We start from the raw sequence: 20,164 nt of genomic DNA on the forward strand, positions 1-20,164 counted from the left end.
TAATTCCACTCCCGAACCTTTCTTTTATTTCCATTATTGCTCCTTCTATGTACAGATTGAACAGTAGGGGTGAAATACTACTTACCTGTATTATACTCTTTTAATGCGAGCACTTCGTTCTTGGTCGTCCACTCTTATTATTCCCTCTTGGCTCTTGCACATATAGTATATTACCCGTCTCTCCGTGTAGCTTAACCCCATTTGTGTCAGAATTTCGAACATTTTGCACTATGTGGCACTGTCGAACGCTTTTTCTAGGTCTACAGATCCCATGAACGTGTCTTGATTTTTCTTTAGTCTTGTTTCCATTGCCAACCGCTACCTCAGAATTGCCTCTCTCGTGCCTTTATCTTTCCTGAAACCAAACTATCATTTAGCACATCTTCTATTTTGTTTTCCATTCTTCTGTATATTATTCTTGCCAGAAACTTGGATGCATGAGCTGTTAAGCTGATTGTACGGTAATTCTCGCACCTGTAAGATCTTGCAGCCTTCAGAGTCGTGGGATGATATTTTTTCGGAAGGCAGATTGTATGTCGCCAGACTCATATATTCTATGCACGAAAGTAAATATTCGCATTGTTTCAACTTTCCCCAATGATTTTCTGAAATTCTGTTGAAATGTTACCTGTCCCTTCTAACTTGTTTGATCTTAGGTTTTTCAAAGCTCTTTTTAAATTCTAATACCGGATCCCCTATCACTTCTAATTCTACTCCTGTTTCCTCTTCTATCGCATCATACATATCTTCCCCCTCATAGAGGCTTTCAATGTATTGTTTCCAACGATCCGCTGTCTCATCTGCATTTAACATTGGATTTCCCGGTGCACTCTTAATTTCACCAAACTTGCTTTATTGTCACCGAATGTTGTTTTGACTTTCGTCCATGCTGAGTGTGTCCTTTCTAGAGTCATTTCTTTTTCGACTTCTTCATATTTTTCGTGTAGCCATTTCGTCTTAGTTTCCCTGCATTTCCTATTTGTTTCGTTCCTCAGGGACTTATATATCTGTATTCCTGAATTTCCCTCTTTATTTCTGTACTTCCATGTTTCATCGATCAGCTGAAGTATTTCTTCTGTTAGCCATGCTTTCTTCACAGTTACCTTCTTTGTACCTATCTCTTTCTTTCCAACTTCTGTGATGCCCGTTTTTATAGATGTCCATTCCTCTTCAACTGTACTGCCTATTGAGCTATTCCTTATTGCTGTATCTATAGCCTTAGAGAACGTCATGTGTACCTCGTCATTCCTTAGTATTTCTGTACCCCACTTTCTTGCGTATTTATTCTCTCTGACTAATGTGTTAAACTTCAGCGTACTCTTCATCACTAATATATTGTGGTCTGAGTGTATATCTGCTCCTGGGTACACCTTACACTTCAGTATCTGATTTCTAAATCCCTGTCTGACCCGTATCAACCGACCTTTTCCAAGTGTACCTCCTCCTCTTGTGATTGTTGAACAGAGTATTCTCTATTACTAACTGAAATTTATTACAGTACTCAATTAGTCATTCTTCTCTTTCATTCCTTGTCCCAAGACCATATTCTCTTGTAACCTTTTCTTCTACTCCTTCCCTACAGCTGCATTCAGCTCGCCCATGACTGTTATATTTTCATCTCCCTTTACGTACTGAATTACCCTTTCAATATCCTTTTATACTTTCTGTGCCTCTTCATCTTCACCACTCCCAGCAGATGTTCAAGTCCTCCCTCGGGCATTGGTGTGTGTGTTGTTCTTAGCATAAGTTAGTCTGCGTTAGTATAAGAAGTGTGTAGCTCTAGGGACCGATGACCTCAGCAATTTGGTCCCTTCCAATTTCACACCAATTTGAACATTTTTCTTCAACTTCAGCTTGCGACGTCGGCCTGTAGATCTGAACTATCATAGTCGGTGTCGGTTTGCTGTAGTTCTGATCGGAACAACCCTATCACTGAATTGTTCACAGTTACACAGTCTCTGCCCTACCTTCCTATTCATAACAAATCCTGCTCCCGTTATACCATTTTCTGCTGCTGTTCCAATTACCCTATGCTCATCTGACCAGAAATCATTGTGTCCTTTCCATTTCACATCACTGACCGCTACTACATCTAGATTTTGCCTTTGCATTTCCCTTTTCAGATTTTCTAGTTTCCCTATCACGTTCAAGCTTCTGACATTCCACGCCCTTAGTCGTAGGACGTTATCCTTTCGTTGATTATTCAATCTTAGTCTCATGGTCACGCTACCGCTCGCAGTCCCCTACCGAAGATCCGAATGGCGGACTATTCCGGAATCTTTCTCCAATGCGCAGATCATCATGACACTTAAAAATTACAGGCCACATGTCCTGTGTACACACGTTACATGTCTTTAAGGAAGTGGTTTCCATTGCCTTCTGCATCCTCATGCCGTTTATCATTGCTGATTCTTCCGCTTTTAGGGGCAGTTACCCACCCCTAGGACAAGAGAATGTCCGGAACCTCTAAACGTTCCTCCGCCCACTTTGACAAGGCCGTTGGTAGAATGAGAGTGACTTATTATGCCGGAAGTCTTCGGCCGCCAACGCCGATTGTTAATCAAAATTGAAGCTGTAGCGGGATTCGAACCCGAGACTGATTACTAATCGAAGACGCTACCTCTGGATGACGGGTGCAGTCCTGTTCCATCTCGGCTACCAAAATGATAACGTTGTTTGGTATGGCCGGGCTACAGTGTTTTAGTCTTTGAGCGGTGTTCTACAGGGTGAGGTGTCACCCTCCAGACTTAGATGCACCAAGAATAGTGGGTGGCGTATACGTCATGTACGTTACGGAGGCTTATATCGGAGGAGTATTTGCAGACTTGGAATCAGTTTTCAGCGAGGCTCAGCTGCAGCAGCGTTATCTTGAAGATGGCGGACAGTTGGATCGCTGAAATATTAAGTTATATTGATTTTGAGAACCGGCAGCAAGCCCGAAGACGCTGTCAATATCTTAGGCAAATTTCGTGCCTTCTCGTAGCACTTCACTTTCCAATTTATCTGTTCTTGTTAATTCGAAACTTCGTTTTTCAAAGCTCCGTCCCTATTCCTTTTAATTTCCTTTAGTTAACCCTGGAGATTTCGCGAAGTTCAGCACCATGTAGAGCAATGTTCTCAACTATAGTTTTATGAACCATCGTTTCCAAATTTATTGCACTTGCATTGCAAATAATGGAGTGCAGCTGCTTAATTTTCACGTCGTCCGTTTCTGTCCTGTGCCTTACTTACTCATTGCTTCCACATTTGTCCTAGTTATTATTCTTAAATATTAGTATGATCGACTACCTGTACGGAAGATCTATCACCTGTAACAAGATCTATTTCTACACATGCGAAATCAAGTATTTTAGCATCATGAATTTCATTTTTACGCCCCACTGATCATATTCTTACACTACTGGCCATTAAAATTGCTACACCACAAACATGACGTGCTACAGACGCGAAATTTAACTGACAGGAAGAAGATGCTGTGATATGCAAATGATTAGCTTTTCAGAGCATTCACACAAGGTTGGCGAGGGTGGTGACACATACAACGTGCTGACGTGACGAAAGTGTCCAACCGATTTCTCGTACACGCACAGCAGTTGATCGGCGATGCCTGGTGAAACGTTGTTGTGATGCCTCGTGTAAGGAGGAAAAATGCGTACCATCACGTTTCCGACTTTGATAAAGGTCGGATTGTAGCCAATCGCGATCGCGGTTTCTCGTATCGCGACATTTCTGCTCGCGTTGGTCGAGATCCAATGACTGTTAGCAGAATATGGAATCGGTGGGTTCAGGAGGGTAATACGGAACGCCGTGCTGGATCCCAACGGCCTCGTATCACTAGCAGTCGAGATGACAAGCATCTTATCTGCATGGCTGTAACGAATCGTGCAGCCACGTCTCGATCCCTGAGTCAACAGATGGGGACGTTTGCAAGACAACAACCATCTGCACCAACAGTTCGACAACGTTTGCAGCAGCATGGACTATCAGCTCGGAGACAACGGCTGCAGTTACCCTTGACGTTGCATCACAGACAGGAGCGCCTGCGATGGTGTACTCAACGACGAACCTGGGTGCACGAATGGCAAGACGTTATTTTTTCGGATGCATCTAGGTTCTGTTTACAGCATCGTGATGGTCGCATCCGTGTTTGGCGACATCTCGGTGAACGCACATTGGAAGCTGTACACGTCATCGTCGTACTGGCGTATGTGTTACACTTCTCGGTCACCTTTTGTTCGCATTGACGGAACTTAGAACAGTGGACGTTACATTTCAGATGTGTTACGACCCATGGCTCTACTCTTCGTTCGATCCCTGCGAAACTCTACATTTCAGCAGGATAATGCATGACCGCATGTTGCAGGTCCTGTACGGGCCTTTCTGGATGCAGAAAATGTTCAACCGATGCCCTCGCCAGCAGATTCTCCAGATCTCTCACCAATTGGAAACGTCTGGTCAATTGTGGCCGAGCAACTGGCTCGTCACAAAACGCCAGTCTCTACTCTTGATGAACTGTGGTATCGTGTTGTAGCTGCATGGGCAGCTGTACCTATAAACGCTATCCAAGTTCTGTTTGACTCAATTCCCAGGCTTATCAAGGCCGTTATTACGGTCAGAGGTTGCTGTTCTGGGTACTGATTTCTCAGGATCTATGCACCCAGACTGCGTGAAAATGTAATCACATGTCAGTTCTAGCATAATATATTTCTGCAATGAATACCCGTTCATTATCTGCTTTTCTTCTTGGTGTACCAATTTTAATGGCCAGTAGTGTATTTAAGCTTCCTTAACATATTCATACTCTTCTTGTTTGTCGAAAATGTCTGATCGTCGGCGAAATTAAGAGAGAATCGAGTCTCATTAGCTAATCTTATTCGCATGTTTTTGCACGTCCGTTTCCAATGTCTCAGTGCTTCGTTTAAAGAGACAAGGCACTAAGCATCGTCCTTCCTTCATTTTTTTGCTAACCTTAAATGTCTGTGATAGTTACAACTGTAACACAACAGGTATTATTCGAATACAGCTTTCTAGCTGTCTACACGACTTTATGAAAGTTCTGGTTACTCATAGCTTCTTACGCCCCAGAAAATGTACACTGTAATAGACATTTTGTAAGTGTCCGAAAACCATGTAAATCTCCAAGTTATACATCATTCTCCTGTCAGTCATCTGTCTAATGAAGCAGATTTGTAGCAAAATACATTTCAGATATGTGTCGATACTCATATTTATTTCATCAACCGTGCTATTTGCGTCCAACAACATGACAGGAAGCAGCAGGGCCATAATTACCAAACATACACAGCTTGTATTAGACAATGTTTATTAGTTTGCACAATTTAAATACAGTAAAACAGATAAACCTCACAGGAGCACAATAAATTCTTTCCTGTAAAACCCCTGTTGAAACTTACGTAACAAATGCATAAAACATTAAGAAAATTTCTGTTGGTGTAAATAGTTGCCGGCCGTGGTGGCCGAGCGGTTCTCGGCGCTTCAGTCTGGAAACGCGCGACCGCTACGCTCGCAGGTTCGAATCTTGCCTCGGGCATGGGTGTGTGTGATGTACTTAGGTTAGTTAAGTTTAAGTGGCTCTAAGTTATAGGGGACCCATGACCTCAGATGTTAAGTCCCATAGCGCTGAGAGCCATTTGAATCATTTGTAAATAGATAATACAATTAAAACTTGCCAAACTCCGAACCCGCAAGAATATCATGTCCAATAACTTCTCTTTTGCAATATAAATTCATACCAAGGTATATCGTTAAAGGATAACATAAGACACACAAGTAACAATAAGCCTACTTCTAAAACTTCAACGCTCAGCGATGAAGACACCGGGAACACAAACTTCTGACTAACAAGGGAATGGTCAGACGTGTTATGTCTTAACCGGTGTTGCTTTTTTTACCACTGTGAGTTAACATTGCAAGAAGGCTTTATGCAGAATTTTAGCTGCTGACATGACCTGGAAGTCTGTGAACAATTTTATGAAGTGAGACATTATTGTCGCATGGCTTCTGCGCTTATAACTGCCTCTTGTACAACCCTGACCTCTCTCGCTACGTTATACCAACGCCATCCAGGGACAAGGTGGCGTTAGCTACGCGCCGCTCTCTTGCCATAGCAGTGAGAGAGCTGATTCGCCCAGTGAAAGCGATCGTATGATAATTAAACATTCGTTGACAAATGTGGCTGACATGTTATCTACAATATTCTTTCCAAATAGCTATGAAATAGACACATATAAATATACAGTTTAGAACACGTCCAAATTTTATTTCTTGTAATTACCGCAAAAATGCGAAATATTGATACAATGTTCAAAACATAGGTTTTTTGTGCACCAAGAACATACAAGCAAAGACGACATATCACAGCCCTGCGAATCACAGACGTTGTTAGATGTCTGTAGACAAAACTGTGCTGGTGTTAGGAATGAATCAGGCCTAGAGTCAGTATATTTCGAGGGGTGCCACGCATATTTAATCAAATTCTGAAACATTGGGGAGGAAAAATGATAACGTATTACTAATTGCAGCTTGAGAATATTGTCACTGTGATAGACAGGAAATTGCAGTGATCTGCACACAATAATTTTCTCTGTAAGTTTTCTGTAAAACGCCTTCCACTTACAGAAAAATTCTCTGTCTAAAGGTTTTATTACGTTCGTCGTGCCGGATGGAATCTGAAGTATCTCTACTTCTTTGTCAGAGTTGGCTCGAAATACAGCTTTTAATGAATCAGACCTTTCACGACCTGAACACGAATCTGGAAGGAGAAGAGATTTGTTCCCACAGAACGGAAGAAAACCATGACGCATGAAAAGTGTAGCGTTTTCATTTCACATTTTTTCCAGACTTCAATACGTCTACCACATGATTGTTTGTGTAGAACATTGTTCTTTTGACACGTGTTCCAAAACGTCCAGTTGGTTCTTGAAGACACACATATAGATTAGGCAGCAATGAACCATCCAGACTAATTATTGGCATTATAGTGTATTAATGAGTGAGTGCACTCGTGGACTGCGCAATCCCATTTGAATGACAGTGTTCTTTCCGCACGCATTTTTTTTTGTTTTTTTTATTTTTTGAAAACCTGACTGATCTGCATTGTACACGTACGATTCACTCAAACTAGCGATCTTATTTTTTGCATTCATAAGAAAAGCTTCTATCATTTCCATTTGTGCACTTCATTTTCCGACCTGTTTCTCAATACAAATTTTGTTATTTTTCTTGCCACAATTTTATGTGATTTTTTGAAGCGACTAATCCAACATTGAGAAGCTGTAAATTCTTTAGCTTCTATCGCGTTTGCAATCTCTAACGCCCAATCACGCAAAGTTGTATCGCTGACACTAAATGACTGTTGTCTGGCATCGGTAAATAGCTCAAAACGTCGCGCTTTTATCTCCGTCGCAATTTCCAACCGACTCTTACGTCGTCCAGCGACTTCCTTTTTCCATCTATACAATTCACGTTCAGAAAGGACAAAGCGATACTTATTTTGAACATAACTTACACTTAAACGTTTCTTACCACTTTCATTCAACCAATACGTCACCGCTTTTTCTTTGTCTGATAATTAATTGTAGTTGCTGGTGTTACTTTCAGAGATAATTGATGATGGTACGTGGCACTATCACTCGAAGAGTCTTCATGAGTGCAACTTTTGTCGGTGTCTTCGCCGTCTCTACATTCACAGTGTGCAATATCGAGTGTTTCAGTTGTTTCTAGCCACATGTCTGTGCCATTTACATGCCCGTCTAGAAGTTTAACAAGCATCTCGCACAACACATAGTCTTCACGCGTGTTTTCTGTTGATTGCTTCATTTGGCGTCTGTGGTATACCTCCATGGCAAGCAGCAAAACATTTACAGTGTTCGCCATCACCTGTGAGGGGAGATTGAATGTTCACCGTAAAGTGGCTTGCGGAGTATAGAAGAACATGTACAGAACATCTTTCACATCTCTAACCAGTTTCAGGGCGGTATGTTTCGAAATACATACCAGGAATTAAAAGGACGTGCATGCCACAGAAACGGATATTCGTTTCCCCTTTCCACCAAAACCGTGCAGCGATGTTCCTCTTCAGTGAACGCCGCGATAAGACGGCCGCACTTCCCGACCAAGCGCACAACGCTGGCGACTCGCCATTCCCAGGGGTGGCCAGCCGTCACTGCGAGCGCCAAGCAGGAAACACAGCCCTGTTCGTGATTTTTTTTAGCTGACTTCCAGTTCATGTCAGCAGCTACAATGTTGCATACGGACCTTTTGCACAGTTAAATGACAGTGCTAAAAAATGCAGTACATGGTTCGGCATGATAAGTCTGACCATTCCCTTGTAAGGAATAATCCAGTTGATGCAATTACAGGTAGGTACTAATTAAATAACAAACAATTAAAAAACAGCGCCTCAGCATCTAAACATTCCCTGAGAACTTACACACGTGAAACCCTCCTTTATAATAATTAATATTCACAATCCGCATACAAGGTACAAATATGATACAAATGAATGATAAGCGAATACAGAATTAATAAGGCAGAGCCTACAGCAATCTGAACTGGCACTAATTACAAAGTGCGAAAGGTGCATCCACCAAGGCGGCGGAGCAACGAGCTTCAAGGCTTAACGACCTGTCAGAGTCAGGAACAAAGAGAACAGCAATACTCAAGGACGAGATCGAAAAAGAAGGCCAGGAACTAGGAGCCCGGTCTAAGGAAACACATTTCCACTGACAACGGCCAGCTCGTCAAGCCCCAGTGCCGCGTCCCAACCCGTACGGACGAAATACACTGCGCTCCGTGCAACTGAAACATAAACCAACTACAACAGCGCACTTACAATAACACATTCATATTACATTAGAAGAATAAAAACATAACATCAAAATAGGAAGGCTGGACCCCTCTCCCCCTCCTCCAAAAAAATAAAATAAAATAAAAGAGATTTAAACTCAACACTCAAGAATTAATTTAAACACTGCAATACGCCGGTAAATAAGATTGTTCCTTGAACGGTAATGACGACATCTGAGTATTATTGTATTACTTTAAACGAGCAAGAGCCCACCAGAACTACACTTCATAGAATCTGATGTTTTGCGAGACAAAATCGTCCTCCATTCACGTGCAAATGTTGGTACTTTATCACCTAGATTACAACCATTTTCAATATACCTTTGTAAGTAGGCTGATTAAGTTGTTTTATTGGTAACGCCGCCGCCACGTAGCGCTCTGTATGAAAATCACTGGCTACGCGCTGTTAGCATCCAGCTGCCGCTGCCCAACACTACAATGGCGAGTATTACAACAATGCCAACCAGCCACAGACTGCACACGTCACAGCCAGTGATTTTCATACAGAGCGCTACGTGGCGGCGGCGTTACCAATAAAACAACTTAATCAACCTACTTATATAGCCCCCATGCTCCCCACAAAAAATTTGTACAAATTGTTTTGGCCAGTGGCCAATAATGATTTGATAATTTTTTTCATAATTACTATAACAAAGAAATGAAATGCACACACTTATCGATACAATGTTGGTCAAAAGCTAAAATTTTCTCACAGTCTAGAAAGACAGTCCTGATCATTCATCAAAGTAAAATTGCAGTGTTTTTCTCAAAGTCTGAGTAGTAAAAGAAAATGCACATGGAAGTAGTGGATTTCCATGCAGTCTTGAAGAAGTAGTGTTGTCCTTCTAACGGAAAGACAGAGCTGACTCTTGACATGCAGACAGGTAATGGGCCACAACAGAGCAAACCCACAGCAGAGTCAGTCGCAGTAGAAGACTATCGGTACTTAGGTCATCACAGAGCAGACCCATTGTAGTCCTGGTAGAGATTAGGGTATTGGTGGGCCACCAGAGATGCAGACCCACTGCAGTCCTTGTAGAAATAATGGTATTGGTGGGCCATCAAAGATGCAGACCCACTGTAGTCCTTGTAGAGATGTGGGTCTACTCTGTGTTGACCTACCTACCAATATTCTTCAAAACTTCGACTGACTCTGCTGTGGGTTTGCTCTGTTGTGGCCCATTACCTGCCTGCATGTCAAGAGTCAGCTCTGTCTTTCCGTTGGAAGGACAACACTACTTCTTCAAGACTGCATGGAAATCCACTACTTCCATGTGCATTTTCTTTTACTACTCAGACTTTGAGAAAAACACTGCAATTTTACTTTGATGAATGATCAGGACTGTCTTTCTAGACTGTGAGAAAATTTTAGCTTTTGACCAACATTGTATCGATAAGTGTGTGCATTTCATTTCTTTGTTATAGTAATTATGAAAAAAATTATCAAATCATGATTGGCCACTGCCCAAAACAATTTGTACAAATTTTTTGTGGGGAGCATGGGGGCTATGTAAGTAGGCTGATTAAGTTGTTTTATTGGTAACGCCGCCGCCACGTAGCGCTCTGTATGAAAATCACTGGCTGTGCCGTGTGCAGTCTGTGGCTGGTTGGCATTGTTGTAATACTCGCCATTGTAGTGTTGGGCAGCGGCAGCTGGATGCTAACAGCGCGTAGCGTTGGGCAGTTGGAGGTGAGCCGCCAGCAGTGGTGGACGTGGGGAGAGAGACGGCGGAGTTTTGAAATTTGTAAGAATTGGTGTCATGAACTGCTATATATAATATGACTACTAAGGTAAATACATTGTTTGTTCTCTATTAAAATCTTTCATTTGGTAACTATGCCTATCAGTAGTTAGTGCCTTCAGTAGTTTGAATCTTTTATTTAGCTGGCAGGTTAATGTTAGTCAGGGCCATTCTTTCGTAGGGATTTTTGGAAGTCTGATTGCGTTGCACTAAAGATATTGTGTGTCAGTTTAAGCACAGTCTTGTATAATTTTTCTAAGGGGACGTTTCATACCTTCACTCAATAATAAGGAGCTCACCGGTTTCGATACATATAGCTGCACGTCCTCCCTGAAGTGGTAGGAAACTAAGATGGAATGTCGGAGCCCCGTTATCATGGCATGTGTGACATAGCCTTGTCGTATCAGTCCTGTCACTGAAGAAAACATTTGTTAACCGTTAATAAAGCACATACGTACACAATTTATCCTGTTGAAATCGAACGCACGCCATGTGCCCAGGCGAACCGTTAATGCCAGGCGATGTTCCGGCAAGCCCGTCTTCTCAACGTGTACTGCGTGGCGAAAAAAGCCAAACACTACGCCTCATCCCGGAACCCAAAACCTCTCCGCAGTCTCCGGCGGCAGCACTCCAGTAACACCATGCGGTTTGTAACCGCAACCGACAGAGTACACAGTGAGACTAGGCTGCTGCCTCGAAGCTGCAGACTGAAATAGCCGAACCCGCGATGGACAACTGACTCGCGGCCGGCCAAAGCGAAATCGATGGCATAGATGACAATACAAGAAAGGCGTATTGACACCAGCAGCGCGACGTATCAAACTGTAGTGGGAACAAGTAGACACTTGAATGCTTTTAGACAGTGGCTGAACCTGCTGTCTTATTAGTTTTCACACAGTAATATCCGATACGGGCCACCTTGAATTCCAATTTTAGCTTATTTTGTGGGTATTTTTGCAAGAAGTTTCAACGTCAACATTAACAACCGTTAGATCGCTGCACTCGTATTCTAAAGTGTTCTCGTACACAGCTGAAAAGGCACAGGGTGTTTACAACTGTGATCACATATATTCATAAGTGAGGATAGGCACGTAGTTGTACCTTGCGGTATAATGTTCACAAGCATCTAACGTTATAGTAGCCGGTTAACTGACACTATCCTTCGCAAATCCTCGAGTAAACATTGTAATTGGGGGAAATGTGACCTCCACTGCCAACCGAGTGACCTAGAAATGTGTCCTAAAAATCTTTCTTAACGATCGAAGTAAACTGAGGAGTGCCAAAATCCTGCTGTAGGATGATGTCAGGTTGCAGTTATTCGACTTGTAGAAACGCGTCCCATTCCAAAGAGTCCAGATGAACAGTCGTAATTTCTGACGCCTCTTTAAAGGCAACAGTACTAGTGCATGCTCCTGGAACAGACCATGCGACACGATTATCTTTGGACCGTCGCGCACAATATTCGTGCTACAGTTGGGGTTCTCGGAGCCCCACATCCTCATATTGTATCAGTTTACTTGCCTGGGCACATCAAGCTTCCTCATTAACATCACCTTTTTCAGATTGAGCCATCGTCGGTGCGGCGCAAATGTTTTGCGCTTTGGCTTGCCATCAGGTTGAAGCGCATACAGCAGCTTTGTCTTGTAGGCACGAAGCTTCGGTACGTCCTGCAGCTGTTTGACGGATCGATTGGACTCGGCTCCTCATAAATGCCAGTTGCATCCTTTCCACTTCCGTATCACTCGTGCTCAGACGCCCTGAACTCGTCGTCACCATGACGCTTCCGAAAGACAGCAAGCACTGTAGTCATAATTGAAACAGGAATATAAGAACACATCAGGAAGCAGAAACAAAATTCGGAGCTGAATGAAGAAATGATAAGCGAGTCACCTACGAAGCGGAGGTCGAATTTGATAGTGAGTCACATCCCAGTTACCATTCCATAAACTGAGTTAGCTGAGTCATTATACGAACAGAACTTGGAGGGAACCTTAGGTACGAAGCAATTCTTAAACCAAAGTCAGGAGTAAAGAGATCCACCGGAGAAGCTGACGGTAAATTGTGTCAAAAATAAAAAATGGGTTTAAAATAGCTAGTTGCTCGCGAAATAATAGTCACAGGATGTTTCTGTACCCTTCTTTATGCATTATACGTTCTTGGGTGTGCCCACCATCAGGTTAGTTTGTAAGAAGGAACTATACTGTGGCTGTTGTCTTCCGCAAGGAGCCTGTTCTATTTCTTAGGGCCTAAGGCGGATAATTTGTCTCTCCCAGCCTATTGAATACAAAAAGTCCAGAACCATCCTACGACTATTATTTCACGACCAACCAGTTATTTTAAAGCCATTTTAATTTTTGTGATTACAATGGTCGCATACCTGGCCTACGACTTACAGTCACATCTACGATATGTAGTGCTATACTGGAGTGATTCAAGAGCTCAAGAATTTTTTTTCGCAAAATGATCTCTAATGAAAAACCAAATGAAACTTTAATCCAACGAAGGTGACGTGTCGAAAACAGGCTTGAAAAATGCTGTGTTAAAAGTGAGAATAGGAGGGCGCACAAAGTGATGTCTTTAGCAAATATTATGGTAAATGTTATTAGTGTTCAGCTTCGTTCAGTTCTTTCTCCATTTGATTACAACAGTGTTTCAAAATTAGAGTTCAAATATGTGTTCTAGGAGAGAGAAATTATCCCCCATAGGCATTTTAAGAAATTAAATAGACTCTTAGCGGAACACAAGCCTTTTTTATTTTTGTGATTCCGTTAACCGCACGCCTCTACCGCGCCTTTCTGTCAGATATAGCATAGTAAATAATGTGCTGGAGGTGCATTCAAAAGTCAGAGTAGTGTTGGTTACACAGAAAAAATTTATATTGGATTTCGAAAACCCACTGTGAATGATTACGTTACAGGCACCAGATGGTGTAATTGCCACGACTATGAGCACATTTCAAAGTACTGTAAGGAAAACAAACCTATAAACACAAAATGTGGGGAATATCATCCTCTCAAGAAAGGCTGTAAAAATATACAAGCGAACTTGAAGGTGAACTCTATGTACAAAAAGAAAAAAAGCAAGAAATCAATAAGGTAACGCCTATGCGACGAACCAGATTTTCTTGGCGCAGGAAAGTAATCGAATTATGAACGACTGAGCATCATAGGAAAACACAGAATAAATACAAACGCAAAGAACAAGAGATCGACAGTCGAAGAATCACTGTCCAGGAAGAAATCTCGAATACATTGATCAAATAAATTATAAAGTTACCTTTGGTCTTTATAAGGAAAGAGAACCTCCATCAATAAGAAAGATAGCTGCAGAAATAGCGAAAAGATTCTGGTCCATTGTGAAGGGATAACGAGAAGACACGTAGCGACACTGACCGAAAACTGGATTGACCCTATAGACAATGCTGATAATTAGATGGACAGTTACAAGGCCAACAATAACAACAATAGAAAGAAGAAGTAGAGTTTCTGGAAGTGGGTAAGAAGAAAGGAAAACAGCGAACAGAGAGCTTGCGCACCTCGAGATAAGGAAGACTTAAGGAAGAACGTTCTCTCAGATTCAGAAAAATCTGAAAGTACAATGAATGCATGCTTCGATAGCACGCAAAAAAAAAAAAAAAATGGCTCTGGGCACTATGGTACTCAACTTGTGAGGTCATCAGTCCCCTAGAACTTAGAACTACTTAAACCTAACTAGCCTAAGGACATCACAAACTTCCATGCCCGAGGCAGGATTCGAACCTGCGACCTTAGCGGTCGCGCGGCTCCAGACTGTAGTGCCTAGCACGCAACAGCGAATATAGGAAGATATGAATGTATTCAGATGATAGGAGAACCTGCAGATGGTAATACGGATTACAAAGAGGATACAAACAGTGATGGATATAACAAGAGAAATGGAAGAAGTTTATGGCCCGACCGAAACCCTGTTTACGAAAGGTGCGAAAGAGTAATGAGACTAGCTAGAATGGAGGGTATACATGTATTAACTATAGCAATAAGACACATAGTTAGACACATCCATCCAAATGGCTATATCATAAAATTTTCAGTCACGGAAGAAGCTGACTATATTCACGACACATGGCCGAAATGTATGCGATGACTAGAATGGCCTCATAGATGAGGGCTCATTAAGTTCCCATAGCATTCACATACAATCAGCTCTCATCCCAGCGACAATGAATGTAGATAAATTATTAAAAGAGGCCAAATGCATCCGACACGCAACCGCATATACAAAATTTAAAAGCAGCAGAAATTCTGGGGCGTCACGGCAGACTCATATTCGTAGCGGACACGAATGCGAAATCAGAACTGTGGTATAGAAGAGCAACTGATGAAAAACGACTGTCTTTAGGACGCTATGCTAGATTTTGGACTTCATGTCATGAGTAGGTCTCTCAATCGGCTTCCTTTCCATAATCGCACAGGTGTGCCAACAAATGTAGGTAGCACTATAGATAACTCGATAGTCAATGACCCATACCAAACTGGAAGTTTGATCATAATAACGTTCATCTCACACATACAGACGTAGGTAATCACTTACTAGCGACCACCAAGCCCGAGCGACTAAACAGTCAAAGCAAAGCAAATTTTGAACTTTTAAAGACATAATTCAAGATACAATAACTTCAAGGAGATGGATGAAGTGTTCATATAAAATCCGTTGAACTGGAGACAGCGTTGCAGAGGGCGCAAAACAAGACGATCCCAAAATTTGTTAAGAAGCCAAAATAATTTAAAATAGTACACCAAACGAGAGCAGAAAAATTGGAATTATTCGTCAAGGGCCAAAAGGAAAGGATGTTTGGTGTTTTTCGTTCCTTTTCTGGGTCATCAGTCTCATGACTTTGATGCGGTCCACCACGAATACCTACCCTGTGCCAATGTCTTCAACTCAGTCTTTAGAGTAGCAACCTCAACCTACGTCTTCTTTTATGCTAGAAATATTCCCACCTCTCTCTTCTTCTGCCGTTTTTACCCTCTAAAGCTTCTTAACAGAACTACTATTCTATCCATTCTTTTTGTGAGTGTTTTCCATATTTTCCTTTCCTCATTCCTTATGTAATCAGTCCACCTAATTTTCACCATTCCTCTGTAGCACCACATCTCAAATTCTTCGACTCTCTTCTGTTCCGGTTTATCCACAGTCCATGTGTCATTACTACAGAATGCTGTGCTCCAAATGTAGATTCTCAGAAATTTCTTCCTCAAATTAAGTACTATGTTTGATACTAGTAGACTTATTGTGGCCAGGAAGGCCTTCTTTTTTTTTTTTTTTTGCAAGTGCGAGGTTGTTTTTAATGTTTTCCTTGCTCAGTCGATCATGGGCTATTTTGGTTCCTGGTAGCAGAATTCCTTAACTTCATCTATTTTGTGATCACCGATTTTGAAGTTAACCAGCTTTTCTCACTTCTTCTACTTCTCATTCCTTTCGTCTTTCTTCGATTTACTGTCAATCCATTCAAACTTGCAACAAACTAGATTCCATCACCGTCTGTATCATCGACTCTGAGAGGATTTAACTGCACGATGACGACAGACTGGGAGACAACTCTGCAGTACCTACTCATAACATGTTGACGTATGATAACACAATTGAAGACATAGAGTGGCATTAACATCTTGGCTTTGAATTACTAGAGCGGCATGTGAATAACAGTGTTGTGATTCTGTCTGCCATGGAGGAAGTGAAGCTGGTAATTGTGAAGTTAAAGAAGGAGAAAGTACCAGGGCCTGACTGAATTATGGCAATAGTGTGGCAGCTTGTGGCCTTAATGCACCATTTAGTCGTCCATGAACTTCTAATTTAGCCCCTGTATTGGCAGGTATCATAATTAGCAGATCGTGTGTACCCGATGTAACATTATTATTAAATTAATGTCGTTTGTAGGGGAGGATGCAAAGAATCTGGAAAATCTCCAGTGTCATTATACTAAAAAAGGGGAAGCCATAGGCCCAAGAGAGCAGAAATCATACACGTCTATTTTCTTAGTGAATGCTCTAGCCAAAGTACAGGTAAAGCTCCTGTGCCGCTGCCTGTGGGACCACAGCCAATTAGTGGGCATGAGCCACTTTCAGTACGGTTTCAGGAAAGGGAGAGACAACCAAGAATAAGCCATACATCATGACAACGAAATGCACCTACTGGCAGCCGTGAGGAGATGAACCGTGGGAAGGACTCGTGAGGATTTCATGTGACTCTGACAGCCATCACCCAGTCTCTGCACCTTGGGTGGAGCATCAGCACATTATCTCCTCTCTCCGACGCCCCCCACCCCCCCTCCCCTTGCCACCAATCTCATGATCAATCATGAGATGTGCAACAGCGATGGTCCGCAGCTCGTGGGCGTGCGGTAGCGTTCTCGCTTTCCACGCCCGGGTTCCCGGGTTCGATTCCCAGCATGGTCAGGGACTTTCTCTACCTCGTTATGACTGGGTGTTGTGTGATGTCCTTCGATTAGTTAGGTTTAAGTAGTTCTAAGTTCTAGGGGACTGATGACTTCAGAAGTTAAGTCCCATAGTGCTCCGAGCCATTTGAGCCATTTTGCATCAGCGAGCCATGGGGTAACTATACAGTCAAATGGGAAAATGTAGCTTGTATTTGATTCCAAGTGCAGTAGTGTTTTGTAGGTAGTGCTGTGTAGTATAGTGTTGCATAGTAGTGTAAGCCTGAATTTCTGAGGAGGCAACCACAGCTCAGAGAAATTGTGAATAACAGTAGAAACACTCAGCACTGAGCAACCATTGAAAATTCGAGAATGATGAGATGTTAGCAAAAGGTACTTTATTCGCAACTACCGGTTTCAAGTCAGTATATGATGGCTTTATTTTCATAATGCAGTGAACAGTTCTGAGTCCCATTATTCGGGAAGTTATCGATGTTGAGAGTCAAACCACACTGGCACACTGTGGTAATAAAAGGTGGTGTCTACTGAATCCAGCGGAATATTGTCTTGCCTTGATCATTCAGCAGTCATGTTACGTATATTTTGACAAGCGTCTTTTGGGCGTAGTCACTTTTAGTACATCCCACAAACGTGGTCTGAGTGTTAACGAGCATAACTTCCAGATTGATGGGATTCCTTAACTGCCCATTTAATTTGGGTTATTATAACCATTATAAACCTGAATATACGGTTATACCGACGTGAAATCAGTAACTGCGAATAAAGCACCGTCATGCAGCTATGTGGTTTTTGGAAGTACTTCACCATTCTTGAATTTTTAATTCTTGTAATATTTATGATAATTGCAATGGGTACTGAGTAATATTATTTGCAGAATTAAAAATTAGAAAATTTTTGATCTGGATTTGGTGCATAGTACCTTTGAATAATAGCATGTGCATTCTTGATTCGTATGAGTCAGATGGCGAAAGGGTATTTTTTGTGCAGATATTTTATGTAGAGCTTTTGTCTCTTAAACACCTTAATGCTTACTTACACCAACACAGGCAATTAAGTTAAAATATTATGTACTATATCCAAGCGAATTCATGTGTACCATTTTGTCTTTTCTCGCATCTAGATAACCGGCTCAGATAATGGCAAGTAAATAAACTACTCGATTACTTGAATCTCGTCTAGCACTGCGTGATAGTTGGACGTTATTGTCGTGTGCTTCTGTAATGTGTCCAGAAGCTCTGCAAGATGTGAATATCAGATTTGGTTTCTATCAAGCATTCCACATACTGTGCCATATGTTTGTTGGTGGTCATTTTTGTCAATAACTAGTGCGAAAATTATGTCGCAAATCACATCTTTTATTTATTTAACAGAAGAACCTCCTCAAATTGAGCAACCACTAGCACCTCTGGCTTGAAGCTTCCTGGCAGATTAAAACTGTACGCCGGACCGAGACTCGCACTCAGGACCTTTGCCTTTCGCGGGCAAGTGCTCTGCTAACTGAGCTACCCAAGCACGACTCACGCACCGTCCTCACCGCTTTAATTCTTCCAGTAACTCGTCTCCTACCTTCCAACCTTTACAGAAGCTCTCCTGCGAAACTGCAGAACTAGCACTCCTGAAAGAAAGGATATTGTGGAGACATAGCTTAGCAAAAGCCTGGGGGATGTTTCCAGAATGAGATTTTCACTCTGCAGCGGTGCGATTTTCACTCTGCAGAGTGAAAATCTCATTCTGGACACCTCTGGCTTGTCATTGATTATTAGAGTTGGATGCCCTCCTGAGGGATATCGTGCCAGTACAATTATCGAGTCAAAGCGTTGGAAAATCCCAAGCTAGTTGGTGGGCCATGCCCATAATTCTCCAAACGTTCATCATTTGTGCAGATCCAGGGCTCTTCTTGGCCAAGGTAGGATTTGTCGAACAGGAAAACAAGCAGTAGAAACCCTCAGCGTGTGCCGTCGGGCATTATCTTGCTGCAATGTAAGCCTGGGATGGCTTGTTATAAAGGGCAACAAAACAGGGGGTAGAATATTGTCGACGTACAACTGTCCCATAAGGGTGCTGCGGTGTCAACCCAAGGGATCCTGCTACTAAAAAAGAAACCTTTGTCGATCCGACGACAACCTAACCGACAGAGAGTCAGTGGACCCAGCAACAAGATAGTCCCCGCTTCACCCGACAAGCACTCAACAGGGAGTTCAATGGAATAACGTAGAAGATACTGGCGCCCACAACCAATTATACATTGAGTTGTCGAACTACACACCATGCTGGATAGCGACAACTTGATGTGGAAAGTACACTGCCTGAATTGACGCCAACGGCCAGGGCAAGTAATCGGGACGTTAACGGCCACAAGGCAGAAGATTCCGCTGGTGCACTTCAATTCAAATAACCAAATACAGTTAAACACCACCGGAGGGTGGCTGAAATTTGCCAACTTGAAAACACAGGTAGTTGCTCTCGGGAATATCCCAACAGCCGACAACGAACTCCAAACGACACAGTGTGAACAGTCTTGACTTGCTGGCAGATTAAGTCAAAACTCAACTTTCATGTCCAGGACCGGTGAGCCACGAACCTCGTAGCAATGGGAACAGCACCACACACTCTGACACTGCATAGAGGCCGCCAGCGTGCCCGACCAAACCACGCACCACGGAGATTTCCTCGCTACTCCACGCCAACCGACCAGGTGCCCGCACACAGCCCAACCGAAAATTATAAGCGCCAGGGCAAAGACAGTGCAAGGTGCGAATATCGATACACACTGCTGCTGCCACCCATGGAAAGAGAAGATAACAGCATAATCGCGATAACCACCGGACACTAAACACAGAATAGCAACCAAGGTATAATCCAATGTATAGCATGAGCCAGCCCCGGATCAGGTATGCCAAAGCTGTAAAGATCACTTTGCAACACTCGGCATATTGTGAAATTAAATGAGAAATGTACTTGTTGCAACAATTTGGCTGATACGGTAATCAAGATAATACAAGACACTGTTTTTCCGCCTATTATGACTTACCGAAAAACTAGTTTTAATACCTTATGACACTCACGACAAAGAAGTAGCCTCATCACTGATCATGAAGCTTCAGCACTTTGGCACTTGTGC

Source organism: Schistocerca gregaria, chromosome 2 (genome assembly GCF_023897955.1).
Source record: "Schistocerca gregaria isolate iqSchGreg1 chromosome 2, iqSchGreg1.2, whole genome shotgun sequence".
Taxonomy (NCBI): Eukaryota; Metazoa; Arthropoda; class Insecta; order Orthoptera; family Acrididae; genus Schistocerca; species Schistocerca gregaria.